The sequence below is a fragment of the Condylostylus longicornis genome, unplaced genomic scaffold (genome assembly GCF_029603195.1).
Source record: "Condylostylus longicornis isolate FDR11 unplaced genomic scaffold, ASM2960319v2 ptg000783l, whole genome shotgun sequence".
Lineage (NCBI taxonomy): Eukaryota > Metazoa > Arthropoda > Insecta > Diptera > Dolichopodidae > Condylostylus > Condylostylus longicornis.
The window spans coordinates 1-9,812 of NW_026578728.1; the positions used below are offsets into that span (position 1 = coordinate 1).

At 40.2% G+C, this 9,812-nt stretch overlaps 7 non-coding genes across 7 annotated transcripts; all 7 read right to left on the reverse strand.

The window, feature by feature from the left end:
* Window positions 1-215: 215 nt before the first annotated feature.
* Trnai-aau (transfer RNA isoleucine (anticodon AAU)) lies at window positions 216-289 on the reverse strand. Its single transcript has one exon. It is a non-coding gene; the product is annotated as a tRNA-Ile (tRNA).
* Window positions 290-1,371: 1,082 nt separating this feature from the next.
* Window positions 1,372-1,445, reverse strand: Trnai-aau (transfer RNA isoleucine (anticodon AAU)). The gene has a single exon. It is a non-coding gene; the product is annotated as a tRNA-Ile (tRNA).
* An 810-nt stretch (window positions 1,446-2,255) lies between these two features.
* On the reverse strand, window positions 2,256-2,329 carry Trnai-aau (transfer RNA isoleucine (anticodon AAU)). The gene has a single exon. It is a non-coding gene; the product is annotated as a tRNA-Ile (tRNA).
* A 1,964-nt stretch (window positions 2,330-4,293) lies between these two features.
* Window positions 4,294-4,367, reverse strand: Trnai-aau (transfer RNA isoleucine (anticodon AAU)). The gene has a single exon. It is a non-coding gene; the product is annotated as a tRNA-Ile (tRNA).
* A 1,401-nt stretch (window positions 4,368-5,768) lies between these two features.
* On the reverse strand, window positions 5,769-5,842 carry Trnai-aau (transfer RNA isoleucine (anticodon AAU)). The gene has a single exon. It is a non-coding gene; the product is annotated as a tRNA-Ile (tRNA).
* Window positions 5,843-6,935: 1,093 nt separating this feature from the next.
* On the reverse strand, window positions 6,936-7,009 carry Trnai-aau (transfer RNA isoleucine (anticodon AAU)). Its single transcript has one exon. It is a non-coding gene; the product is annotated as a tRNA-Ile (tRNA).
* An 800-nt stretch (window positions 7,010-7,809) lies between these two features.
* On the reverse strand, window positions 7,810-7,883 carry Trnai-aau (transfer RNA isoleucine (anticodon AAU)). Its single transcript has one exon. It is a non-coding gene; the product is annotated as a tRNA-Ile (tRNA).
* Between the last annotated feature and the right edge of the window lie 1,929 nt (window positions 7,884-9,812).

Sequence of the window (9,812 nt, forward strand, 5' to 3'; positions counted from 1 at the left end):
CCTATATGGAATAGAGTATATTATTCTTCATGCTAGTATTGGATAAGTCTAAAAAAAATGAACATATGTTTGTGATAAAGAAGAGTGTACAAGTACTTGAAGTTTGTTTTTGTTGCATGTGTCTCCATCTCTCAACGTCTTGTCTGCATGTGTCTCCGTACATATACACCAGTTTTGAGTTTCGCCATCCAACTATAATGAAAACTGGAAATAATTAGTACCAGGCGGGATTGAACCGCCGACCTTACGGTTATTAGCCGTACGCTCTAACCAACTGAGCTATGGAACCCTATATGGAATAGAGTATATTATTCTTCATGCTAGTATTGGATAAGTCTAAAAAAAATGAACATATGTTTGTGATAAAGAAGAGTGTACAAGTACTTGAAGTTGTTTTTGTTGCATGTGTCTCCATCTCTCTACGTCTTGTCTGCATGTGTCTCCGTACACATACACCAGTTTTGAGTTTCGCCATCCAACTACAATGAGAACTGGAAATAATTAGTACCAGGCGGGATTAAACCGCCGACCTTACGGTTATTAGCCGTACGCTCTAACCAACTGAGCTATGGAACCCTATATGGAATAGAGTATATTATTCTTCATGCTGGTATTGGATAAGTCTAAAAAAATATGTTTGTGATAAAGAAGAGTGTACAAGTACTTGAAGTTTGTTTTTGTTGCATGTGTCTCCATCTCTCTACGTCTTGTCTGCATGTGTCTCCGTACACATACACCAGTTTTGAGTTTCGCCATCCAACTACAATGAGAACTGGAAATAATTAGTACCAGGCGGATTAAACCGCCGACCTTACGGTTATTAGCCGTACGCTCTAACCAACTGAGCTATGGAACCCTATATGGAATAGAGTATATTATTCTTCATGCTAGTATTGGATAAGTCTAAAAAAAATGAACGTATGTTTGATGGAATATTGGTGATAAAGAAGAGTGTACAAGTACTTGAAGTTTGTTTTTGTTGCATGTGTCTCCATCTCTCTACGTCTCATCTGCATATGTCTCCATACACATACACCAGTTTTGAGTTTCGCCATCCAACTACAATGAGAACTGGAAATAATTGGTACCAGGCGGGATTGAACCGCCAACTTTACGGTTATTAGCCGTACGCTCTAACCAACTGAGCTAATGGAACCCTATATGGAATAGAGTATATTATTCTTCATGCTAGTATTGGATAAGTCTAAAAAAATGAACATATGTTTGTGATAAAGAAGAGTGTACAAGTACTTGAAGTTTGTTTTTGTTGCATGTGTCTCCATCTCTCTACGTCTTGTCTGCATGTGTCTCCGTACACATACACCAGTTTTGAGTTTTCGCCATCCAACTACAATGAGAACTGGAAATAATTGGTACCAGGCGGGATTAAACCGCCGACCTTACGGTTATTAGCCGTACGCTCTAACCAACTGAGCTATGGAACCCTATATGGAATAGAGTATATTATTCTTCATGCTAGTATTGGATAAGTCTAAAAAAAATGAACGTATGTTTGATGGATATTGGTGATAAAGAAGAGTGTACAAGTACTTGAAGTTTGTTTTTGTTGCATGTGTCTCCATCTCTCTACGTCTTGTCTGCATGTGTCTCCGTACACATACACCAGTTTTGAGTTTCGCCATCCAACTACAATGAGAACTGGAAATAATTAGTACCATGGATTAAACCGCCGACCTTACGGTTATTAGCCGTACGCTCTAACCAACTGAGCTATGGAACCCTATATGGAATAGAGTATATTATTCTTCATGCTAGTATTGGATAAGTCTAAAAAAAATGAACGTATGTTTGATGGAATATTGGTGATAAAGAAGAGTGTACAAGTACTTGAAGTTTGTTTTTGTTGCATGTGTCTCCATCTCTCTACGTCTCATCTGCATATGTCTCCATACACATACACCAGTTTTGAGTTTCGCCATCAACAACAATGAGAACTGGAAATAATTGGTAACCAGGCGGGATTGAACCGCCAACTTTACGGTTATTAGCCGTACGCTCTAACCAACTGAGCTATGGAACCCTATATGGAATAGAGTATATTATTCTTCATGCTAGTATTGGATAAGTCTAAAAAAAATGAACATATGTTTGTGATAAAGAAGAGTGTACAAGTACTTGAAGTTTGTTTTTGTTGCATGTGTCTCCATCTCTCTACGTCTTGTCTGCATGTGTCTCCGTACACATACACCAGTTTTGAGTTTCGCCATCCAACTACAATGAGAACTGGAAATAATTGGTACCAGGCGGGATTAAACCGCCGACCTTACGGTTATTAGCCGTACGCTCTAACCAACTGAGCTATGGAACCCTATATGGAATAGAGTATATTATTCTTCATGCTAGTATTTGGATAAGTCTAAAAAAAATGAACGTATGTTTGATGGAATATTGGTGATAAAGAAGAGTGTACAAGTACTGAAGTTTGTTTTTGTTGCATGTGTCTCCATCTCTCTACGTCTTGTCTGCATGTGTCTCCGTACACATACACCAGTTTTGAGTTTCGCCATCCAACTACAATGAGAACTGGAAATAATTAGTACCAGGATTAAACCGCCGACCTTACGGTTATTAGCGTACGCTCTAACCAACTGAGCTATGGACCCTATATGGAATAGAGTATATTATTCTTCATGCTAGTATTGGATAAGTCTAAAAAAAATGAACGTATGTTTGATGGAATATTGGTGATAAAGAAGAGTGTACAAGTACTTGAAGTTTGTTTTTGTTGCATGTGTCTCCATCTCTCTACGTCTCATCTGCATATGTCTCCATACACATACACCCAGTTTTGAGTTTCGCCATCAACAACATGAGAAACTGGAAATAATTGGTACCAGGGCGGGATTAAACCGCCGACCTTACGGTTATTAGCCGTACGCTCTAACCAACTGAGCTATGGAACCCTATATGGAATAGAGTATATTATTCTTCATGCTAGTATTGGATAAGTCTAAAAAAAATGAACGTATGTTTGATGGAATATTGGTGATAAAGAAGAGTGTACAAGTACTTGAAGTTTGTTTTTGTTGCATGTGTCTCCATCTCTCTACGTCTTGTCTGCATGTGTCTCCGTACACATACACCAGTTTTGAGTTTCGCCATCCAACTACAATGAGAACTGGAAATAATTAGTACAGGATTAAACCGCCGACCTTACGGTTATTAGCCGTACGCTCTAACCAACTGAGCTATGGAACCCTATATGGAATAGAGTATATTATTCTTCATGCTAGTATTGGATAAGTCTAAAAAAAATGAACGTATGTTTTGATGGAATATTGGTGATAAAGAAGAGTGTACAAGTACTTGAAGTTTGTTTTTGTTGCATGTGTCTCCATCTCTCTACGTCTCATCTGCATATGTCTCCATACACATACACCAGTTTGAGTTTCGCCATCAACAACAATGAGAACTGGAAATAATTGGTACCAGGCGGGATTGAACCGCCAACTTTACGGTTATTAGCCGTACGCTCTAACCAACTGAGCTATGGAACCCTATATGGAATAGAGTATATTATTCTTCATGCTAGTATTGGATAAGTCTAAAAAAATGAACGTGTGTACAAGTACTTGAAGTTTGTTTTTGTTGCATGAGTCTCCATCTCTCTACGTCTTGTCTGCATGTGTCTCCGTACACATACACCAGTTTTGAGTTTCGCCATCCCACTACAATGAAAACTGGAAATAATTGGTACCAGCGGGATTGAAACCGCCGACCTTACGGTTATTAGCCGTACGCTCTAACCAACTGAGCTATGGAACCCTATATGGAATAGAGTATATTATTCTTCATGCTAGTATTGGATAAGTCTAAAAAAAATGAACATATGTTTGTGATAAAGAAGAGTGTACAAGTACTTGAAGTTTGTTTTTGTTGCATGTGTCTCCATCTCTCTACGTCTTGTCTGCATGTGTCTCCGTACACATACACCAGTTTTGAGTTTCGCCATCCAACTATAATGAAAACTGGAAATAATTAGTACCAAGCGGGATTGAACCGCCGACCTTACGGTTATTAGCCGTACGCTCTAACCAACTGAGCTATGGAACCCTATATGGAATAGAGTATATTATTCTTCATGCTAGTATTGGATCCTTATGTCTTAAAAAAAATGAACATATGTTTGTGATAAAGAAGAGTGTACAAGTACTTGAAGTTTGTTTTTGTTGCATGTGTCTCCATCTCTCAACGTCTTGTCTGCATGTGTCTCCGTACATATACACCAGTTTTGAGTTTCGCCATCCAACTATAATGAAAACTGGAAATAATTAGTACCAGGCGGGATTGAACCGCCGACCTTACGGTTATTAGCCGTACGCTCTAACCAACTGAGCTATGGAACCCTATATGGAATAGAGTATATTATTCTTCATGCTAGTATTGGATAAGTCTAAAAAAAATGAACATATGTTTGTGATAAAGAAGAGTGTACAAGTACTTGAAGTTTGTTTTTGTTGCATGTGTCTCCATCTCTCTACCGTCTTGTCTGCATGTGTCTCCGTACACATACACCAGTTTTGAGTTTCGCCATCCAACTACAATGAGAACTGGAAATAATTAGTACCAGGCGGGATTAAACCGCCGACCTTACGGTTATTAGCCGTACGCTCTAACCAACTGAGCTATGGAACCCTATATGGAATAGAGTATATTATTCTTCATGCTAGTATTGGATAAGTCTAAAAAAAATGAACGTATGTTTGATGGAATATTGGTGATAAAGAAGAGTGTACAAGTACTTGAAGTTTGTTTTTGTTGCTTGTGTCTCCATCTCTCTACGTCTTGTCTGCATGTGTCTCCGTACACATACACCAGTTTTGAGTTTCGCCATCCAACTACAATGAGAACTGGAAATAATTAGTACCAGGCGGGATTAAACCGCCGACCTTACGGTTATTAGCCGTACGCTCTAACCAAACTGAGCTATGGAACCCTATATGGAATAGAGTATATTATTCTTCATGCTAGTATTGGATAGTCTAATCTAAAAAAAATGAACGTATGTTTGATGGAATATTGGTGATAAAGAAGAGTGTACAAGTACTTGAAGTTTGTTTTTGTTGCATGTGTCTCCATCTCTCTACGTCTTGTCTGCATGTGTCTCCGTACACATACACCAGTTTTGAGTTTCGCCATCCAACTATAATGAAAACTGGGAAATAATTAGTACCAAGCGGGGATTGAACCGCCGACCTTACGGTTATTAGCCGTACGCTCTAACCAACTGAGCTATGGAACCCTATATGGAATAGAGTATATTATTCTTCAATGCTAGTATTGGATAAGTCTAAAAAAAATGAAACATATGTTTGTGATAAAGAAGAGTGTACAAGTACTTGAAGTTTGTTTTTGTTGCATGTGTCTCCATCTCTCAACGTCTTGTCTGCATGTGTCTCCGTACATATACACCAGTTTTGAGTTTTCGCCATCCAACTATAATGAAAACTGGAAATAATTAGTACCAGGCGGGATTGAACCGCCGACCTACGGTTATTAGCCGTACGCTCTAACCAACTGAGCTATGGAACCCTATATGGAATAGAGTATATTATTCTTCATGCTAGTATTGGATAAGTCTAAAAAAATGAACATATGTTTGTGATAAAGAAGAGTGTACAAGTACTTGAAGTTTGTTTTTTGTTGCATGAGTCTCCATCTCTCTACGTCTTGTCTGCATGTGTCTCCGTACACATACACCAGTTTTGAGTTTCGCCCATCCAACTACAATGAAAACTGGAAATAATTGGTACCAGGCGGGATTGAACCGCCGACCTTACGGTTATTAGCCGTACGCTCTAACCAACTGAGCTATGGAACCCTATATGGAATAGAGTATAATTATTCTTCATGCTAGTATTGGATAAGTCTAAAAAAAATGAACATATGTTTGTGATAAAGAAGAGTGTACAAGTACTTGAAGTTTGTTTTTGTTGCATGTGTCTCCATCTCTCTACGTCTTGTCTGCATGTGTCTCCGTACACATACACCAGTTTTGAGTTTCGCCATCCAACTACAATGAGAACTGGAAATAATTAGTACCAGGCGGGATTAAACCGCCGACCTTACGGTTATTAGCCGTACGCTCTAACCAACTGAGCTATGGAACCCTATATGGAATAGAGTATATTATTCTTCATGCTAGTATTGGATAAGTCTAAAAAAAATGAACGTATGTTTGATGGAATATTGGTGATAAAGAAGAGTGTACAAGTACTTGAAGTTTGTTTTTGTTGCATGTGTCTCCATCTCTCTACGTCTTGTCTGCATGTGTCTCCGTACACATACACCAGTTTTGAGTTTCGCCATCCAACTATAATGAAAACTGGAAATAATTAGTACCAAGCGGGATTGAACCGCCGACCTTACGGTTATTAGCCGTACGCTCTAACCAACTGAGCTATGGAACCCTATATGGAATAGAGTATATTATTCTTCATGCTAGTATTGGATAAGTCTAAAAAAAATGAACATATGTTTGTGATAAAGAAGAGTGTACAAGTACTTGAAGTTTGTTTTTGTTGCATGTGTCTCCATCTCTCAACGTCTTGTCTGCATGTGTCTCCGTACATATGACACCAGTTTTGAGTTTCGCCATCCAACTATAATGAAAACTGGAAATAATTAGTACCAGGCGGGATTAAACCGCCGACCTTACGGTTATTAGCCGTACGCTCTAACCAACTGAGCTATGGAACCCTATATGGAATAGAGTATATTATTCTTCATGCTAGTATTGGATAAGTCTAAAAAAAATGAACATATGTTTGTGATAAAGAAGAGTGTACAAGTACTTGAAGTTTGTTTTTGTTGCATGAGTCTCCATCTCTCTACGTCTTGTCTGCATGTGTCTCCGTACACATACACCAGTTTTGAGTTTCGCCATCCAACTACAATGAAAACTGGAAATAAATTGGTACCAGGCGGGATTGAACCGCCGACCTTACGGTTATTAGCCGTACGCTCTAACCAACTGAGCTATGGAACCCTATATGGAATAGAGTATATTATTCTTCATGCTAGTATTGGATAAGTCTAAAAAAAATGAACATATGTTTGTGATAAAGAAGAGTGTACAAGTACTTGAAGTTTGTTTTTGTTGCATGTGTCTCCATCTCTCTACGTCTTGTCTGCATGTGTCTCCGTACACATACACCAGTTTTGAGTTTCCGCCATCCAACTACAATGAGAACTGGAAATAATTAGTACCAGGCGGGATTAAACGCCGACCTTACGGTTTATTAGCCGTACGCTCTAACCAACTGAGCTATGGAAACCCTATATGGAATAGAGTATATTATTCTTCATGCTAGTATTGGATAAGTCTAAAAAAATGAACGTATGTTTGATGGAATATTGGTGATAAAGAAGAGTGTACAAGTACTTGAAGTTTGTTTTTGTTGCATGTGTCTCCATCTCTCTGCGTCTTGTCTGCATGTGTCCTCCGTACACATACACCAGTTTTGAGTTTCGCCATCCAACTATAATGAAAACTGGTAATTAGTACCAAGCGGGATTGAACCGCCGACCTTACGGTTATTAGCCGTACGCTCTAACCAACTGAGCTATGGAACCCTATATGGAATAGAGTATATTATTCTTCATGCTAGTATTGGATAAGTCTAAAAGAATGAACATATGTTTGTGATAAAGAAGAGTGTACAAGTACTTGAAGTTTGTTTTTGTTGCATGTGTCTCCATCTCTCAACGTCTTGTCTGCATGTGTCTCCGTACATATACACCAGTTTTGAGTTTCGCCATCCAACTATAATGAAAACTGGAAATAATTAGTACCAGGCGGGATTGAACCGCCGACCTTACGGTTATTAGCCGTACGCTCTAACCAACTGAGCTATGGAACCCTATATGGAATAGAGTATATTATTCTTCATGCTAGTATTGGATAAGTCTAAAAAAAATGAACATATGTTTGTGATAAAGAAGAGTGTACAAGTACTTGAAGTTTGTTTTTGTTGCATGTGTCTCCATCTCTCTACGTCTTGTCTGCATGTGTCTCCGTACACATACACCAGTTTTGAGTTTCGCCATCCAACTACAATGAGAACTGGAAATAATTAGTACCAGGCGGGATTAAACCGCCGACCTTACGGTTATTAGCCGTACGCTCTAACCAACTGAGCTATGGAACCCTATATGGAATAGAGTATATTATTCTTCATGCTAGTATTGGATAAGTCTAAAAAAAATGAACGTATGTTTGATGGAATATTGGTGATAAAGAAGAGTGTACAAGTACTTGAAGTTTGTTTTTGTTGCATGTGTCTCCATTGAATTGTAGGCCGCAACAAACCAACAAGACAGCGCCAACTGACAGCGACAGGGACAGGAATGAGGGAGGGAAACGGGGAAGGGACTCCCGAATGGAGCCTCAAGACTAACGGAACCAAGGGGGGGAAAAACGGCTCCTAAACGCGCTTGAGAGGGGGGGAAACCACTGAAAGAAAGAAAGAGAGGAGACATGAGGGACAAGTGTATGAAAGGTAAAACAATACGAAGAGGACTAAGTAAGATCCCCAATAAATTAAGGTGCGAGCGTTGCGGATCCATCCTGAAAAAGACGATGCCAGGTGCCGGCGAGGAAAACCATGATGGCGGCGCAGAGAGGGTTCATTCCCGAAGGTTGGGAGGAAGGTTGGTTCGACGGAATGGAGGTTGAAGACAGGGGGGGTTAAGTCTGTGCCAGAAGGTTGACTGAACTAAAAAAATGAAATGGTGCACCCAAAATGGGACAGAAAAAGGCAAAACAACAGGACAAGATACTTTGGAACTCGAGCGGATTACCAGCCAAATTGATAGAAAGAAACTGACTGTTGTCGCAGGGGTAGGAACGTGGATTGTAGGACCGAAAGGGGGCGAGTTCGAATCCCAGCACCTGCATTTTTTGGCTGTTATGATGAAGGCAAACGCATATGTAGGCCATGAGGCTTGCAAAAATGTCGAATATCAGATTATCGTCCCCTTCAAGCCTCGTTGCCTACTCTGCGTCGCTTGAAGCGTTGTTGGATCGGCTCTTGAGCATCTGTAATACTCGTCCAGAAAGCTTCTAAGTATTGTGCTCTCTTGGCCGGATCACTGATGGTGCTTTCCGCATGTTGGGTGGCGATTGATTGCCACTGCTGCCGGAGAATAGGGCATGATGGGAGCGTAATGAAACGGACATTTTGGATGTGGACTTCTTGTGTACGACCTGAGCCAAAGTGTCGGACAATTGCGGACTTGCCATTCTGCGAAACATGGATTACGCGGGCGGGCAGACTGAACTTTGGGGCAATTTTGCGGTCGCCCTCAACTCGGGACGCGGCAGCAAATTCCTTGTCGGATAAGGAAACCAGGATAATGTCATTCAACTCAAACAAATCGTGCGTTCGACCCGGCTGATCAAGCTTGGACAAGTAGAGAAGATCAAGCTTGGACAAGTAGAGAAACTGAGCATGAGCACGTTCAATCTGTTTCAATCGGATTTCGGATATGACCTTAGCCCGCTGAACGTCGTCAGCATGTCGTAGGAAACGCCAATCATTCTCGACTGGGGGTCGGAGATCAATACCAAAGGTGATAAACGCAGGAGAGTCGCCCAAGGTTAAGTGGATTGTAGAGCGATAGGCGTAGACGGCCAGTTGAACTGCAGTGGAAAAGGGAATGTCTTTATTCTCGATATGAATGGAGGCGATGCCCTTCTTTAGGGTACGATGAAATGTCTCGATCAAGCTGTTGTTGGGACGTGGTACGCAAATGAGTGAAACCTAACAACTTGGACAACCGATCGAAGA